Source organism: Schistocerca cancellata, chromosome 3 (genome assembly GCF_023864275.1).
Source record: "Schistocerca cancellata isolate TAMUIC-IGC-003103 chromosome 3, iqSchCanc2.1, whole genome shotgun sequence".
Classification (NCBI taxonomy): domain Eukaryota; kingdom Metazoa; phylum Arthropoda; class Insecta; order Orthoptera; family Acrididae; genus Schistocerca; species Schistocerca cancellata.
Window position 1 is genome coordinate 187,642,179 of NC_064628.1, and position 19,820 is coordinate 187,661,998.

Here is a 19,820-nt window from a genome sequence, read left to right on the forward strand (position 1 = left end):
CTGTGGCTACGTTTACTCTGCATTGCGTACGGCCACGTGCACACAGCTTTCTTTGTATTCTATCCGAAACATTCTTAGGACTGTAGCAGAGATCAAGCACATAAATTTCTGTGCCTTCAACGGGTCGATTTTGAGGTTAAATGTAGAATAGTTAAAAACTGTTTGCATAAACTGCAAGTTATTTGTGGATGACGTTGTCGGCAGCAGGATGACCCCCCACCTATTGGTTGTCGGAGGGCCATTTGTTCAAAATATCTACGCAGTTATGTTCCACTTTTAAAAATGAATGTAATACATAAATTGCTTAACCGGATGATAGGCCAGCGGGTCTGTACAACTATGTAGTCTTTCGCGTGGAGTTCAGCTATATGTGTTCAAAGAGTAACTGCGCTTTCGAGGTCGATGGTCACATAACCTCGAAGAGCATGAAATTTCTGAGGGTGTTCGGTGTAACTTCAGGTCAATAAGCTGGGATGAAATAGAGCCATATCAGACCAGTATAAACATTAAAGATTACATATTAACGGCACCAGTCATAAAGGCCTAAGTCCATAAAATGGCTCTGAGCACTATGGGACTTAACTGCTGTGGTCATCAGTCCCCTGGAACTTAGAACAACTTAAACCTAACTAAGCTAAGGACATCACACACATCCATGCCCGAGGCAGGATTCGAACCTGCGACCGTAGCGGTCACGCGGTTCCAGACTGTAGCGCCAAGAAACGCACGGCCACTCCGGCCGGCTCTAAGTCCATAAATTACGGAAATATTATGAAACTTTAGGGAGCCCCCGTAAGGGTAGAAGGAGCAAATCTACTGACCGAGGTAGCCCTGCGACTGGCTGATTTATATTCAGCGCTTTACAGATCATTACTTGACAGTTTCATAGTATAATTTATGTATGTCACTTTAAAATGTCCTCTCAACTAATTGCGCAAATAACTTGAACAAAACGTTCCAATCTACACACAATCAGTTTGGAGCTGTACTTACAATCACGACGTTCGGAGGAGACGTTCGAGGTGCTCAGCTGCACAGGCGACTAGCATGCGCAGAGCCGCGTCGGCACGCACCTGCGAGCGAAAGCGGCCACCGCCGGGACCAGCCCATCGATTTCTGTCGCGTCGTCAACACAGTCGGTCACCACAGCGACAACTGCGGCTCGCCAGGTCACACAGTACATTCTCGTTCTCTTTTTCTTTAGCCATTTACATTGTAAAGGGTAAACAATGCAGTGCAGGCATGCATCAGACGGCTAGTCAGAAGATATTACTGAACCTATCAGGGCAGAGCAGCATCCTCCGTTCATTCTATTATTATTTTGAAGAAACAGATTTTAATGTATATATATATATATATATATATATAAAACTTCATGAAAACGAAGTGTGGAAAAATTAAAACAGTTGATAGATTCAAATACCTGGGGGAGTGGATCCAAGCCAATGGACTGGATAACACAACAAATAAAGAAAGAATAAAAAAGTTAGAATTTGCATGTAAATTAACACAAAACTACTACAATAAGAAATCAATATCCATACAAGCGAAGATTAAACATTACAATTCAGTTATTAGGACACAAGCAACGTATGGATCAGAATGCCTAACACTGAATAAGAAAGGTGAATTAAGAGAACTAGAAAAAAGAGAGATAAAAATACTAAGAAAAATTCTAGGTCCTGAGAAAAACAAGGAAAATAGGTGGATTAAAAGGAGAAATGAAGACCTATACAAAAATATAGAAAAGATCACAGATACAATGAGGAAGAGACGGCTAAAATTTTATGGACATTTAAAAAGAATGGAAGAAACATGGATTACAAAGAAAATTTTTAGTTACGTTAGTAAGCTGAAGAAAACTGTGGGATGGATAGAACCAGTAAAGAAAGACGCCAACAAAATAGGTGTTACAGAAGAAATAATACGTGACAGGAATCACTTTAGGCTACTTATAGAAAACGCAAACTATGAAGAAAATGAGCCAAAACCTCGACCCAAGAGAGTGTGGACAGATGAACAGAGACGAGCAGTTGGGAGGAACGGAAGAAAAAGAAACACCATAAGTCTTAAGTTGTATGCGGTCCATAGCTGGCCAAATTCATAAATAAAAAAAATAACTTCTACATCTACATCTATATATATACTCCGCTAGCCGCAAGAAATGTATGGTGGAGGGCACAATTCGCGCCAAAGTCATATTCCCCCCCCCCCCCTCCCCGCCCTCTGTTCCACTCGCGTATTGCGCGACGGAAAAATGACTGTCTGAACGCCTCAGTACGACCTCTTATTTCCTCTATCTTGGAATGGTGATCATTGCGCTATTTGAAAGTTGGTGGTAATAATATATGCTCTACATCCTCGGTGAAGCTCCGATTTTGGAATTTAGTGAGCAGCCCCTTCTGTTGAGCGGGCCGTCTATCTGCAAGTGTGTTCCACTTCAAACTTTCTATGAGATTTGTAACGCCTTACCTGTTACTTGTGTAATCTGATCATTCCATTTGACATCATTTCCAATAGTCACACCCAGATACTTGACGGACGTTATCGCTTCCAAAAACTGGGCATTAATTTTGTACTCGTACATTAATGGGGATTTTCGCCTTGTTGTACGCAGTAGGTTACACTTACTAATATTGAGAGATAACTGCGTCATTACTACACGCATTTATTTTCTGCAAATCCTCAGTGATTTGTTCACAACTTTCGTGTGATACTAATTTCCTGTAGACTACAGCATCATCGGCAAACAGTCTAAGGCTGCTGTCAATACCATCAACCAGATCGTTTATGCAAATCGTAAAAAGCAACGGACCTATTACGCTGCCCTGGGGCACACCTGAAATTACGCTTGTTTCTGTTGAAGTCACCACATTCAGGACGACATACTGCTCCTTGTCTGTTAGAAAACTTTCTATCCAACCGCATATGTCATCGGATAGACAGTATGCGCGCACTTTTTGGAGCAAGCGACAGTGCGGAACTGAGTCGAACGCCTTTCGAAAGTCGAGAAATATGGCATCAACCTGGGAGCCGGTATCTAGAGCCTGTTGTATATCATGCACAAAGAGGGCTAGCTTTGTCTCGCATGACCGCTGTTTCCTAAAACCGGGCTGGTTTCTGTAGATGAGCTTCTCAGAACACAAAATATGTTCCATGATTCTACAACAAATCGATGTCAGTGAAATTGGCTGGTAATTATGTGCATCCGATTTTCTACCCTTTTTACAGATTGCTGTGACCTGGGCCTTCTTCCAGTCCCGTGGAATTTTCCGCTGTTCCAATGACCTCTGATAGATGATGGATAAGAATGGTGCTATATTTGTAGCATAAACACCATAAAATCTTACGGGGATACCGTCTGGGCCAGATGCCTTCCTGGCGTCTAAGTATCTTAACTGTTTTACAATCCCAGATACACTAAACACTACGTCAGCCATTATTTCGTTTGTTCGATAATTGAAAGGGGAAATGGTGCTGCGCTCCTCTACCGTAAACGAATTTTTGAAAGCTAGGTTTAGAATTTCGGCCTTCTGTTTATCATAATCAGTTACGTTACACGTACTGTCAGCAAGAGAAGGTATTGAATTATTCGTAGCGTTCATAGATTTTACGTACGACCAAAATTTTTTGGAGTTATTTTTAGAATCTGCAGATAAAATGTTGCTTTCAAATTTGTTAAAAGAATCTCTCATTGTCCTTCTGATAGCTGCTTTCATTTCGCATAATTTCTGTTTGTCAAACGACTGTGCAAAATTCTGTGATTTCTCAGCAATTTCCTAATATGTTTGTTGTACCAATGTGGATTCTTTCCCTCCCCTATACTTTTGCTAGGCACATACTTCTCTAGCACATGGTGGACAATACCTTTAAATTCCGACAAAAGATGTTCAATATCTTTGTGTCCCACGGTGAATGTTTGGAGCTGACTATGAAGATATTCATTAATGAAACTCTTATTTGCTTTCCCAAACAAGAAAATTCTACCCTGTTTCTTTGTTTTTTTTACAACTTCCACTGACATAGAAACCACAACGACAACATGGTCGCTAATACCTTCTTCTAGATTAACTTATTCAAAAAGATCAGGCCTGTTTGTCGCCAAGATAGCTAATATGTTCCCATCTCGAGTTGGTTTTCTAATCAATTGCTCAAGGTTGTATTTTGAGAGAGCTCCTAGAATAACTTCACACGAATCTTTACTTCTACCCCCTGTTATAAACGTGTAATTTTCCCAGTCAATGGATGCTAGATTAAAGTCTCGGTCTATAACTAATGGATAATTTGGATATACTGGTGGTCTATAAAAACTTCCTAATACAATGGTCAATCCTTGTCTGATTGACAGATTTATCCAGACTATTTCACAGTCCGACCCAGTATCGATCTCAACTGCGCTTAAACAGCTTTTAAGTGCAATGAACACACCACCTCCCATAGCATCGGTCCTATGCTTCCTAAACATTGTCCAATCCGAGTTCAAAATTTCACTGCTTTTTATATCTGGTTTCAACCAGCTTTCAGTACCTAATACAATATTGGCATTGCTACTGTTTATTTCGGAGATTAACTCGGGGATCTTGCTACAGACACTTCGACAATTTACTAACATGAGATTAAGTATTATTCTCTGTATTCACTTCATTACTTGTTCCATATTCATTATTTGATGTAATGCATCGGTCGAACGAGTCTTACACGTGTCACTACTATCGATCAAACATACTTGCTATAGTCGTAACGTTTTATCACCTGTAAAAAAATCAAGCTGTCACCATAATGATGGTATTCTTCCTTACATATTGAATTTTCAGCGCGATATATACTGCTGGAAAAAAAATTAGTACACCTGGAAAGACGACATCGATTTTGATCCGATGACGGCGTATGCCACCTGGAGGATAGTAGATGTACTGATAATAGATTCACCGTCGTCCACTAACAGATAGCGTAGTCGTACAGCTGTCACAGCACCATATGTATCTACCATTTAACAGGGAATTCTCATAGCCAGAAGGCAATGCAAACGTGTGAAGCAAACAGGCAAACAGGCAATCGCGCTTCCTACAGCCAACTGAGCGGTTTTAAAGGAGTCAAATTGTGGCCTTCCGAGTGGCGGGATAGTCCTTCCGGAGAATTGCACACACAAGTTAGACGTGCTGCATCAGTTGTGCAACGATGCTGGTATCAGCGGTCACGTGAAAAACTTCACACCCATTGACAACGTTCTGAACGTCCACATAGCGCAGACGCTGGCCAGGATGGTCGTATTCTAAGAGCAGCAGTAGCAGATCGTACAGCTCCCACAGCACAGATAAGAGGGTTTGTGAGCGCAGACGCATCAACACGAACTGTTGCGAACCAGTTATTAGCTGTGGAACTATGAGCGCGCACACCTCTAGCCCATCTTCCACTCTCGCCATAGCATCGACGTATACAGCTCCACTGGTGTCGTCAGAGGATCACTTGGAAGACGGAATGATGCGCCGTGGTCTTCAGCGATGAAAGCAAATTCTGCGTGCATGCAAGTGATGGTCGTTTGCACGTACGACGTAGACCTGGTGAGTGCCGGTTCATGGAGTACATTCGTCCAAGGCGCAGTGGCCCCACCCGACACCATATGATCTGGGATGCGATAAGCTACAACTCTCGTTCATCTTCGGTGCTCCTGGAGGCGCCGCTATCCAGTGCTCGGTAAGTGTAGAATGTTATTAGACGCGTCCTTTTGCCGTTGCAACAGAAAGCTGATGTGCTGCTCCAAAAGGATAATGCTCGCCCACAAACTGTCCATGAAACTCAACGTGCTGTGCAAGACGTGGAGCAACATTATTGGCCGGCGCGATTTCCGGATTTGTGGAAAGGTCGAGCAGCCATGGCATAACGTATCCCAGGACAGTAGTCCCCATCTTTATGGTCGACTGGATGCCAGTATCAGCACCTTCATTGCCGCCTTTGGACGCTATAGCACGTACTGATATGGATGTTTCAGCATCTAGTATCTCAGTACCGCTTTTGGTATTGCTCTTAAATGTAATTAGTTCATATATTCCACATGTGCTGTTACAACAATATATCTTGAGTAAATTAGAAACCTTTAAAAGGATGTGCTAATTTTTTTTGCTGCAGTGTATTTTTTCAAACGACTAATGACCTGGCAGAGAGCTTTGAAGGTTTCTTTATCAGGGGAAAGAGGAAGAAATCACTGGATGATTAGCTATCCATAATGACTGCGTAGGTATGTAGACGAAATCTCACAAGTACTGCGGATACTATGGGTCTAAAGTTGGGACCAATCTCGAGTACACCATTGAAGCATTGAATGAGGAAGTAATCTGTTGCTGCAAAGATCCGCTAACTTCCATCCCCCATTTAACAGTTCCACATCAGTTCCTTCCCACTAAGAATGGGAAGATATATACAGGGCTTGGCGATAAATGCAAGTGTCAGAAGTAGGACATCCAGATGGTCGATCGTTTGTAAAAAAAACAAAAAAAACAAAAAAAAAATATTTATGGCGGGTGCTTCGCGAGGCATGAGCGATGTTTTGTACAAAATGGTAATTCGAGGGCTTTGATTTTGAGTCCCTCTGGGATACGGTAATTCGAGGTCCGTGGGTTCGAGGCCCTCGGGGCTAACCATTCTTCTTCTTTCATTTTCTTTTTTTAAGGTTCCGTGCCTTAGTCCGTAAATACGAAACCCTTATATAATAGTTTTGTTGTCCGTCTGTCTGTCCATCCGACTAAGTTAAGAACACTTTTTCTCAGAATGGCGTAGAAGTCTGAAGTACAAATTTCTGTCACATATTGAGATCTATGGCCCCTTGGCAGCGTAAAAATTTTAAGCTTCAAAGACAGTGCAATCAAAAAATACGGTCATTTATGTAACATATTTTGATACTCGAAAACGTACTCATCAAAACCTATGAGGTGTATCCCGTTGACCTAGAACCAAGAAATTTGTCAGTTTACCATACCAAGTTCGAATTTACGTCACATGCTAAGGTCTATGGTCCCTTGGTGGTGTAAGAATTTTAAGCTTCTAAGTCAATGCAGTCAAAAGGTACAGCCATTTTTGTCACAAATTTTGATACTCCAAAACTCATTAATCAAAACCCATAGGGTGCATTCCATTGACTCAGAATTATAAAATTCAGCAAGAAGCCAGGTGTCACAGTACAGATAACGGAAAAAATCCGAACATCGTTAATTTGTAATTATATCACACGAAAAATAGTATTTTTGGTCTTTTTTTTATCCGTCTGTTTGTCCGTATTTCACGACCCCTTTCACTCTGGAGGTGGTTGGCGTCTCAAGTTCAAATTTTTGTCCCATATTAAAATCTTCGGTCATTTGGCGGTGTAAAAAATTCAAGCTTCTAAGTCAAAGCAATAAAAAGGTTCAGCCATTCATGTCACATGTTTTAATACTCGCAGACTCGTTCATCAAAACCTTTAAGGTATTTCCCCGTTGTCCTAGAATCATGAAATTCGGCAGGAAGCAAGTTTTAACAGTACTGTAAGGTGGCAGAATAAATGGTCAGATTCGCACCTTACATGAGACCTCTACAAATAGCAATGAGAAGGTGAAGATGACAGCTAACATAAATCGACAGTTATGAGAACATTTGCCTATCAATATGTAATGCAAAAAGGGATGGCAGTCAATCGACGGTAATTAACACGCCATTGTGGAGCTGGCTTTCCAAATCCAAAAGCGACTCGACTCGCGTTCCCTGTTCTACCTTCCGCTCAAAGATATGAATTGTATAGGAATGGTGTGTTAATTACCATCGATTGACTGTCATCCCTTTTTGCATTACATATTGATAGGCAAATGTTCTCATAACTGTTGATTTATGTTAGGTGTCATCTTCGCCTTCTCATTGCGATTTGTCAAGGTCTCTTGTAAGGTGCATATCTGACCAATTATTCTGCCACCTTGCATATCCTCCTCCTTCCGTCTTCAATTATGTACTGGGTCAATCAATGGTTGAGTAACTGATTGAAGACAATTCAAAATAGGTTCAACTGTTGACTGTAGCAATTGAAATGTCTACTGACCAACTTCCTATCTTAAATTTTAGTATAATTTACGCAGTGGTTCTATTCAGTCTCCTTTATTTACCTCGCACTTGATTTTCTGACCTTTTGTCCAATTCTATTGAACTAGTGAAAAAAATTTTTTCTTTTAAAGATAGTTGACTATAGTAAAATTGTTACTGAAATTCAAACAATGTGCGTATGTTTATAAATTTGTATCATTTGAAAATTGTCCTTTTTATTTTGAGACTGTTCTATTTTATTCAGTTAATTTATGTTAAAAGACGATGGATATGTATTGAAGTTAAGGAAACCTTCATTTAAAATTATCTTCCCCATTTTATAAAAAAATGTTACTTTTTCTTTTGGATTACTCATAATCGAAAACATGTTTAATTCTTACAGTTAAATTTATAAGCTGTTTCTCAACCTATCTCATGATTTTACATCTATAATCCTATTTGTGACTCTATTTATATTCTCCAGAAATCTTAATTCTACACATCATGACTTTACAAAAATTATTAACATTGACTTTCACAAACACTGAATTTCTAAACCTAATTTTTATATTACAAAATTTACATTGACATCCTACAATAGCTACAGTCATTCTTGTTTATTTATCCTATGTATTTTTATGTACACATTACACTCAAAATTGTTAATATTATTTTTTACTAACTTAAACAAGTTGAAAACAATTGCAATATAAGAAAATTTTATTTACATGTCAAAATGAGCAAGCGAACTTCATTCATAAAACTTTATCACTAACACAAGGAAAAGTTTACATTAACACATCTTTAAATATGATAAGAATTTAATTGTCCCTTTTTTTTCTAGCCAGTAGTCTGTCACAGACAGTTCTCTCTCCTATCTGTACTATAGTTCACTTTTTCTTCAAGTGTTTCGACGTGTTTCCATCGAACGTGGAATGACGGTCGGCTGTGTGCCTCACCGTGTCTCCTTTGAGTATGGTATGACGCTTGGTATGCGTCTAGCTGCGTTTCCGTTGAGTGTGGCATGACGGGTGCCCGTGCCTCGCCGTGGTCCCATCGAGAACGGAATGACGGTCGGCAACGAGAAAGGTCCGCTCACATTCGTCGAATCCTTATGCCGATTCACCGTGGGTCATTTTGTCGGTAGATTTCCATTCGAATTGTTCTCTGTCCGCAGATCGTGGTCGTGCGGTAGCATTCTCGCTTCCCGCGCCTGGGTTCCCGGGTTCGATTCCTGGCGGGGTCAGGGATTTTCTCTGCCTCGTGATGACTGGGTGTTGTGTGATGTCCTTAGGTTAGTTAGGTTTAAGTAGTTCTAAGTTCTAGGGGACTGATGACCATAGATGTTAAGTCCCATAGTGCTCAGAGCCATTTGGACCATTTTTTTTAAATTGTTCTCTTCCATCTTTCTGGTATTCCATCTGAAAGCGTTGCAATCTGCCATAAAGAACATTGAATATATATGCTGTTAGAACAGTTAAATTATATTCTCGCTGATAGTTAAATGTAATAATGGTCTTTTATAGGAAGGGATTTGAAAAGGTTTCTGGATCTCTTCTGGTCCAGGCTCTTCTTTCTTCCAAATCTTCTGCGTTGTGTCTTCTGTTCTTGGTGCTTCTTGCTGTCTTCTTAGTTGTGTCTTCGTTCTCCTCTGGACCAGGAGTTAGGATTGAAGACCTGTTTAACATCGTTATCTTTTATCCGTTCTTATGGCGACTTCATCACAGTTGTTGTCGATTCTTCATTGTAATCGGTTGTTCACCTAGATAAGTTGAACAGCCTTCCATCCTTTTCCTGCTCCGTCCAATGTGTTGTCAGGGATTGTGAAGCAGATGATGAATTTCGTATGGTCTGATGACAGTTTCCGCTATTCTGCACATTGAGTTATAGGAACGCGTTTCTTCCTCTTCCTGTGGTGAATCTAAACTTCTGCTCGTCCTCGCCGTAATATTTCCGCCTCCGTTCCGGTTCGGTGGACATTCTTTTTCCCTTCTTATGCAGCTTTGAATAGCTTGCGATAGAAGTTCCAAGTGACGAACACTTTCGCCAAAACCATTGTTAGTAAGCTTTTGGGTGGTTTTCGCAGGAATAAAGCTCACTTCAGAGTACACGTTGCTTGCATTCAGGCTGCGTTGTATCTCTCCAAACGTTTCCACAGAGGAGTTATCATCTAGGAACGTCGTTTCCACCAAGGCCCCTTCTTTTGTCATCTCGTAAGCTGACGTACCAGGCAGTTACACTCAGTGTTCCTTCCTCTTACGCCTAACCGCTCTCGTTGTCGATCTGGCCGCATTGATACTGCACCTTGGCTGCCGACTTCATCTCCAACATGTGACAATCTTACTTTCCTTACATCCTTAGCTTCCACTATCAAGTTTACACTATCAACTTTACAAACATGAAACAAAGTCTTTATATGACTTTACAAAAAGTATCATTCATTCTATCAAAATTAGCTTCCCCCTTTTTTTTCATTTAACTTCATTCTACTATGAGATAAAGGTCATGGTTTCCTCACCTCATCACGATGGATAGCAAGAGTGAGATTGATGGTGATGACGATTAATCTGTAAGTAACCCTTTCTTTTTTTTCTAACTACAGGTATATTATGTTGTTTTAAAAACTTAGCACCTTGACTCCGACTCCAGCGTCTTTTTCTCTGCAATCTCTTCTTTTTGCCCTTAGCTGTAACAGAAACTGAGAATACACTTTTTTATTTTTATATTTTTTGTCCTTCAAAAACCGTCTATTGTTCTTTTGTATTGTTTTTAACTTCGTACTTATCCCTTCCTCCTAATTTTTCCATCGCAAACTTTTACATTCCTATCTTCCCTCATTGTATTCGTCCATATAGAATCTTTTCTGGGTGACCTTAGGCTCCTACTGTTCCACCTCCTGCCACGAAAAAAAAATGTTTCTTGCTTATCTTAATACACTCCTGGAAATTGAAATAAGAACACCGTGAATTCATTGTCCCAGGAAGGGGAAACTTTATTGACACATTCCTGGGGTCAGATACATCACATGATCACACTGACAGAACCACAGGCACATAGACACAGGCAACAGAGCATGCACAATGTCGGCACTAGTACAGTGTATATCCACCTTTCGCAGCAATGCAGGCTGCTGTTCTCCCATGGAGACGATCGTAGAGATGCTGGATGTAGTCCTGTGGAACGGCTTGCCATGCCATTTCCACCTGGCGCCTCAGTTGGACCAGCGCTCGTGCTGGACGTGCAGACCGCGTGAGACGACGCTTCATCATGTCCCAAACATGCTCAATGGGGGACAGATCCGGAGATCTTGCTGGCCAGGGTAGTTGACTTACACCTTCTAGAGCACGTTGGGTGGCACGGGATACATGCGGACGTGCATTGTCCTGTTGGAACAGCAAGTTCCCTTGCCGGTCTAGGAATGGTAGAACGATGGGTTCGATGACGGTTTGGATGTACCGTGCACTATTCAGTGTCCCCTCGACGATCACCAGTGGTGTACGGCCAGTGTAGGAGATCGCTCCCCACACCATGATGCCGGGTGTTGGCCCTGTGTGCCTCGGGCGTATGCAGTCCTGATTGTGGCGCTCACCTGCACGGCGCCAAACACGAATACGACCATCATTGGCACCAAGGCAGAAGCGACTCTCATCGCTGAAGACGACACGTCTCCATTCGTCCCTCCATTCACGCCTGTCGCGACACCACTGGAGGCGGGCTGCACGATGTTGGGGCGTGAGCGGAAGACGGCCTAACGGTGTGCGGGACCGTAGACCAGCTTCATGGAGACGGTTGCGAATGGTCCTCGCCGATACCCCAGGAGCCACAGTGTCCCTAATTTGCTGGGAAGTGGCGGTGCGGTCCCCTACGGCACTGCGTAGGATCCTACGGTCTTGGCGTGCATCCGTGCGTCGCTGCGGTCCGGTCCCAGGTCGACGGGCACGTGCACCTTCCGCCGACCACTGGCGACAACATCGATGTACTGTGGAGACCTCACGCCCCACGTGTTGAGCAATTCGGCGGTACGTCCACCCGGCCTCCCGCATGCCCACTATACGCCCTCGCTCAAAGTCCGTCAACTGCACATACGGTTCACGTCCACGCTGTCGCGGCATGCTACCAGTGTAAAAGACTGCGATGGAGCTCCGTATGCCATGGCAAACTGGCTGACACTGACGGCGGCGGTACACAAATGCTGCGCAGCTAGTGCCATTCGACGGCCAACACCGCGGTTCCTGGTGTGTCCGCTGTGCCGTGCGTGTGATCATTGCTTGTACAGCCCTCTCGCAGTGTCCGGAGCAAGTATGGTGGGTCTGACACACCGGTGTCAATGTGTTCTTTTTTCCATTTCCAGGAGTGTATTTCAATTCTCCTTTCCTAATAGTTACCTCCTAACAACTTCTTATTCTTCTTTCTCTCATCTTTCTATTTCTATATCAGATTGTGGTATCTTCCACAAATCCTATACGTTTCACGTATTCCCCAAAATATCTCTTCAATTATTTGTTCACCGTCCTCGACGGAACAAAAATTAAAATGCCTATCTTCTTCCCTCTTAATCATCTATTTCCTACCTACTTCTTCACTTCTTTCTTCTACAAAAATCAACTTGCTCCTTCACACTACGTCTTTAAGAGAGGATCTACTACTATTTCGTTAAACTATCCACATGCTGATCAGTATTTTTCTTCTTCTGTTCAATTCTTTCCCCAGAACACATTTCGTTTGCAGAAGAGTTACATTAGTTGTTACTTTCCTGTCTTTTCATCATCATTAGTAATTTACCTCCTTACGAAATTTATGTTATTTAATTAATCTTTTGTCTAATCTTTGTATATATAAAAGAATTTCACTTTCAACGCTGTAACCTTCCCATCGCCTGGTGCTAAATTACAAAATGTCTATGTTTTACTTTAGTAACTGGTGGGCATTCTCTTCTAACTAGGTATCACTATTGGTGTTATCAATGGTGCTTTATCCTCATGGCATACTATTACTTTCTCTGTTTCGTATAAACATCTTCTACAGTTGGTCATCATCATCAATTTTTGTCCTACTGTCTTTATTCACCGTTTCTCATCATCTTCGGTCGATTCCCAGTCAAATTGAATCCCAGCATGCTGGTGTTGTATTCGATCTCCCCTTAATCCTACTTTAAAATCTTGCTTATCAAAACTAAGTCTATTTACTTGTTTGATTATACATTTAACTTCATTATTCGATCGAATTACTTGTGATTGGTCTTCGTACCGCTCATCTAGTCAATTTTGTCTTTGACCTGGGTTTGGTGGCCTCTCCCCGACTTCCTCTATCGGTTCTTTTCGCATGTTTTGTCCCCCTGAAGTTTGATTTTCCCAGCCTTTCTGCGTTCTGGCCATTCCACTTCCACTTGAATAACCTGGATTTGGCTGCTGAAAACCTCTAAACCTTCCGCCTTCGTTTGCAAGGGAATTGTATCTCCGATCATAGTTATCACCGTAGTTTCTAGGACCAAATCCCCCATTATAATTCCTCGGTCCCCCGAAACTATAAATGTTATTTGCCCTCTGTGCGTTCAAAAATGGTTCAAATGGCTCTGAGCACTATGGGACTTAACATCTGTGGTTATCAGTCCCCTAGAACTTAGAACTACTTAAACCTAACTAACCTAAGGACATCACACACATTCATGCCCGAGGCAGGATTCGAACCTGCGACCGTAGCGGTCACGCGGTTCCAGACTGAAGCCCCTAGAACCGCACGGCCACACCGGCCGGCTCTCTGTGCGTTACCAAAACCATAGTTATTATTGTCCTCCCCCACTCCTTACAAAACCATTGCCTTTTCCTATGTTATTCTCACCGTTGGAATTATTATTAAAACCTGATCGGTTACTGTTACTCCCCCTACTACTGTTTTCTCTGCTTGTACGTTGTTTTCTTGAGTCATCTTCGCTGAAGGTGAAGTCAAGCTCTCACAACATTCCTTTAAATGCTTATATGTTATCTCCAGCCCTACTAACCAATGATTGCTGATAACGTAACGGTAACTTCATTGTGCACATCCGTATCAGTATGGATTATCTAAACACAGATTTTTCTTTGTCATATCTTCGAAAAATCTAATGGGTTTCTTTCCTCCGGAATTTTCCAACAACTCTTTCTGCAACAACTCATACTTTATCCTGTTTTGTTTTTCTGTCGACCAGAACCGCTCCAAGAATGCAGTTTTAGATTGTTCATATGAATGACAGTTCGCCACTACTCTTTGCATGGTTTCCGCTATTGCTCCGTCCATATGCCCACAAATGAAGTGAAGTTTATTGCTAAGCGGCCAATGCTCTGGTAAAACGATCTGAAATTGATTTATCAACGTGCGTGGATGTAAGCCGTTCCCGCTTTCTTTGTAATGTTGGAATTTTCTGACTGTCAAAAAGAGATCATTGTCAAATTTTTCTCTTCCACCATACGGCGTTTGTGTTTTCACAACATGACCCGTTTCTTTTACTTGTGTCATATTTTCTTGTACTCGTTCTACCACATTTGGGTCTTGAGCTGACATATTTATATCCCATTTAGCATCGTATCTACGCAGTTGTGTGCAGTTGCCTACACTGTACCGTTCCTCATGTATCGGATTGAAAGATTCGTTTACATTTCCCGTTACTGGTTCCGTGTTTTGCCTTTCTATTAGATTCACATTAGCTTGCGGTCTGTAACCGGTCGTGCTGTGATTCGGACATTGTGGAATTGGTACATGTGTCGCCGCATTTTGCTCCGCTCCCGCGTCACCCACGTACTTTCGGAGGGTCGGCTGCCGCTCTGCTGGAATGCGGGCGTCTACTGTTTCTCGCTCCCATGTGTGGTGTGACTGAACATCACCTACTTCGCTCCCCTGAGTTAACTGTTCCTTTACTATCTGTTTTTGTTTCGCTTCGGTGATTACTAATGCAACCTCTTGTGAATAAACGACTGGAATTTCATGACGTTTTTGTGTTCCCGCTACTGCTACGGAAGATTGCACAACTGACTTTTTCCTTTCTGGATTACTGTGTATTACTATGTCGGATGATGCTACCGATTCCGGTGTCTCGCTACTACTTTCTGTACGATTCTCGATACACTGTTTCAATTCTATGCGAAGGTCTTCAAACTGTTTCTGATTGTTCGAGACTATGTTTTCAATGCGTGTGTCAAATCTTTTTAATGCGGCTCGCGTGACACGTTTTCCGACATTGAGCTCTTCCAATATTTGATGCGTCTTACCAGACGTCTTACGTGCTAACTTATCCACTATTTTATTAACGTTACACACTGCATCCTGCACCTGGTCAACGTCAGAACGCATCTTTTTCTGGTCAGCCATTAACACTTGTATCAGCTCGCGTGAGTCTCTCGCCTCTCTCCGGATTTCAGCGAACTGTTCATTGCCTTCTGTTCGTAATTTTTGCTGATCTTCGCGGACTTTTTTTAACCCCGCGTAAGTTTCAAATTGGAGACTACCTAAGGCAGCACTTGTCTCTGTTTTTAGCTTTGCCGTTTCGGTCTTTAGATCTTCTAACCTTGCATTTGTTGTCTCACTCGTTTGTTTTAGGACCATAGTGAGTTGCTTCAATAATGCAAACACACTATCCGATTCTTGGCCCTCGTCACCTGCCACTATTCGGTGAAAATTTTCCCGTTCGTGTCTTTCATGTGGCGTTTCAATGACTTCCGTGCACAGTGCGGACGCAATTACACACATTCTTTCTGTTGGAAACTGTCCCGTTTGGTTCAAAATTACTATATTCGGTTCAACATACCGAAGTCGCTCGTCCTCTGACTCTATTTCTGACCCACTAGATCCGTCATTAGTTTGTTTTTGCGCATTCACTGACTGTGAAACCAATCTTGAAACTGCTACCATTCCCTCTGAACTATCACTACATTCCGTTTCGTGATCTGTACTCGATACCTTTTGTTCTACATGAATTTCTATCCTGTCAAGATCTTGACTTTCTCCTATCTGCGATACTCTCCGTTCTTCCGTCATTTTCGATCGTTTAGCTGACCTCTGTCTTTCTCGAACTGCGCGAGCTTGCGCTCTCGTCAACATCAAGTTATAGGACCTTACACGTTTCCAAAAAATCATAGAAAGTTTCTTAAACTATGTACACAACATTAGCAACACTGTTCACTGTTTGTGGAATTTCACCCTAACTCAACAACGCCGTGAATAACTTCACGCTTACCAGCCAGATCAGCCACAATCTACTTCTACTCAATGATACTTTGATTCTACGAATCAATACAACCTTTCTACACTTTGGATGACACATTTACTGTATTTTTCCACTATACAACTACATACATTGGATAACAGCATCGCAAAACAACAATAAACAATTTTTTTCAAAATTCAAAAATTTGTTTTTATTACTAATTTGACTACTTGTCAACCAGGCAGACCAATTGCCATCCTGGCAGGGTCGCCATTTGTAAGGTCGTGTTTTTTTTGTTATTGCTTGCTTATTCTTGGATTGAGAACAACTGTATGGTGAGAAATGACAAGTTTAATGTCGCAATATTTCTCACCACATTACATCTTTTCACACAGTTTTCAACTCGCCAACATAAAAGCAGCGCAATGGATAACGCATCTTGCCATCATCAAAAGTGAAATAAGTTTATACACAACGATGTTAAATATTAACTCTCTGAAAGAACATTAATCTTAAGCACAACATTATGAATGTTTAATTGGAAGTTTCTTTACATTAATCCTAAGCAGAATATTATGAAAGTTTAATTGGACGTTTCTTTACAAAATTGCTCCTAAACATACGTTATGATGTTGGTCAGTACTACGAAAATCGTCCGATTCCAGTTCAAAGTTCGGTACTATTTAGGATGACAATCAAGTCTACGGTGGATGGTTAGTCAAGTGACAAATTTTAGCGGAAGATTACCCAAGGCCGCTAGAGTTTACAGTGGACGCAAGCTGGTGAACCAACAAAGTTTACACGGTATTTACCTTAAGCTGCGATGTGCTGCTGTCTGCAAGGCCGCTCTCTCCCACTGAAATTCCTACAAAACTAATCTGGCCTTTGCTGAACTTTCCAGCAGAAACTTTGCCTATGTTTCTCATTATGCGAGGAAATATCTACTCAGCCCTAGTCTTATTGTGTGGCGACATACATGCGCATAGTTGGATCAGCGTGCATGTTATAGTGCCCTCTCAGTTCTCGCAAGAACAATTAACTAATTTGGCTGGTTCATTTCTCCACAGTTTGAGCTAAACGTTGCTACAGCTAATTTTAGCTGGAGTGCAGCCACTGTGAACGCAGTGTCCACACCAATTTCTTCGCTGCATCGTACGGAGCTTTAAGTGCTCCGTTCTGCACTTGACGCCAGTTCAGAGGAGAGTCCCTACTAAATTTCTCTCTTGTCCTCTCATGGCAGAACTGCCTCCCTCCACTTGGGTTCCTATTTCACGTCACGGATTTTTTCGACCAATAGGAGCATTCCTCTCATTTTGTAGAAACACACTCTACCAGTCGCAATGTCCCTTTATCATACTGCGTCGAAACTTCAGTAGTTTCCTCCTTCCTAGTCCTGGACCGGGAGGACGACGGTTCAATCCCATCTCCAGCCATCCTGATTTAGGTTTTCCGTGATTTCCCTAAATCGTTTCAGGCAAATGCCGGGACGGTTCCTTTGAAGACACCTAAAGTACATTGACCTTTCCGTGTGTTGCACTCGCTGGACGAAAATGAGTCACTTGCTTTTGTTCATCTCCTGTTGGAATTTCTAAACACAGTTTTCTAAAGCTTCTTCTCTGCCCGATGCCCTCGCTACAGGTGGCTCTCCAGCTTGAATCACCTGGCCCAGGGTTGCTGTCCTCTTTCCCTCCACCCCTTTAAGTGGTCGCTGGCGTAACTCCCACAGCTCGGTTTCTCTAAGCCGTTGTGGAGCTGGCTTTCCAAATCCAATTAAACATTCATAATGTTTTGCTTAAGATTAATGTTCTTTCAGAGAGTTAATACGTATTTAACATTGTTGTGTATAAACTTATTTCACTTTTGATGATGGCAAGGTGCGTTATCCATCATGCTGTTTTATGTTGGCGAGTTGAAAACTGTGTGAAAAGACGTAATGTGGTTAGAAATATTGCGACATTAAACTTGGTCATTTCTCCTCACCCAATTGTTCTCACTTCAAGAATAAGCAAGCAATAAAAAAAACTGCAACCTTACAGTACAAGTAAAATAAAAACCTGGAACTTATTAAATTTTAGTTATATCACATAAAAATATCTTCTTGCCATTTGAACATACATTGCATTCATCTACCATCAAATGCTTAACATACGAACATTACTGCATGCAAACATAAAATGTAATTTGTAATCATGTACTAGTAAGCAAATAAGATTTTTTAAATGCAGTCTTCTGTCTCTACTCATATAAACTGAAGTCCCTTCCTCGCTTCTTTTGTACGACAGATGTAGTCTGACAAACTACTATCGAAATTTTGATGCGATCTTGGGATTCATCGATAACAGGCAAAAATCGTTGAGATTCATGTTTCCCAGGATGGGTGAACCATATATTTATGCGTTTTTAAATTTGTACGGAACCATCAGTGGGTGAGTCCTATTCGCACTTGGCCAATTTTTTACGTTACTGACACTGCAAGTAAACCGAAATAATGCTCAGTATACTGTATTCATTAATATTTTCATGAAAAGGAAAGGCAAAGGAAAATGCGGCATTGCAAATATAGGGACTGCCAGATGTTCAAGAGAATTTCATATATAAAATTACTTTTATTATTTTAAAGTTTAGCATTTACACCTGCTGGGGTGACATTCGTCGTAAAGACAAGGGAAGAGGTAATTTCGTTTACATCTTGCTCACGTTATCAACGCCACATTTTTACAAATACATGGTTGTTTTAAAGTTTCTGTAGAGAAACAAACTTGATTTACATCCTCAAAATGGTTATCTCTCATCACACAGTATGGCAGCAAACCCCTCAAGACACTGCCGAGGATAGTTGGTGATGTTCAATTGACTGTATTTTGTTGCAATCTTCTCGGGAAGTGATTTCTTTTCCTTTCTCGATGAGATAAAGACAGTTTTGAATCTTTTTTAATCATGTTCTTTATCTGATCATAAAAACAGATACCGCGAGGATCCATTAGTGGATTGCGTTTGGAGTAGGGGGGAGGAGGGGAGCAATCATTTTAATACTGCACGATGGGAATGCTGCATCTTGAAATATATTGTCGTGTAGTTGTCTCAATTAACAGAAGAAATTTGTTCTCGTGCATGTATGGCTTCGTCACACCAGTCATATTTTTTTCTTTTTTTTCTGTAAGCCTGTTGTAAGTTTCCTAGATTTTAATTGCGTAATGATGACATTTTATATTTTACCGCGCACTCTTACACCGTTTTTTAAATCGTTGATCCAATACAAATCCTCTTGTAAGCATGTGTAGACTGTTGGCAGTTATACGTAAAATTAAAAAAGAGTATTTTGATTTATGCCCCCGAATGAGAATTCTCTACTTACCTGGCTAATCGAACGCTTTAATTGCAATTCCTTCTTGGAAATGTTATTTGCAGATTCCTCATGGACGCTGTAAGTACAATCATTTCTTGGAAATTTATTGGCAGGCCAAGATATTCCTTTGCCTTTCTTTTTCACGCCTTTAGTGAAAATATCAATAAATACACATAGCGAGCATTACTGTGGTTTATTTCTAGTGTAAGTAACGTAAAAGAGGAACATTTAAAAAAAAACAGGTCTCCCTAAGCGACT

General features: G+C 41.4%; 1 protein-coding gene across 1 annotated transcript in view; it reads right to left on the minus strand.

The window, feature by feature from the left end:
- LOC126176677 (serine/threonine-protein kinase Nek8) overlaps positions 1 to 1,067 on the minus strand; it is a 306,561-nt gene extending 305,494 nt beyond the window's left edge. Inside the window, exon 1 of the mRNA XM_049923838.1 lies at positions 994 to 1,067. The gene's annotated coding sequence lies outside the window, so the exon portion shown is untranslated. The remainder of the gene's footprint in view (positions 1 to 993) is intronic.
- Between the last annotated feature and the right edge of the window lie 18,753 nt (positions 1,068 to 19,820).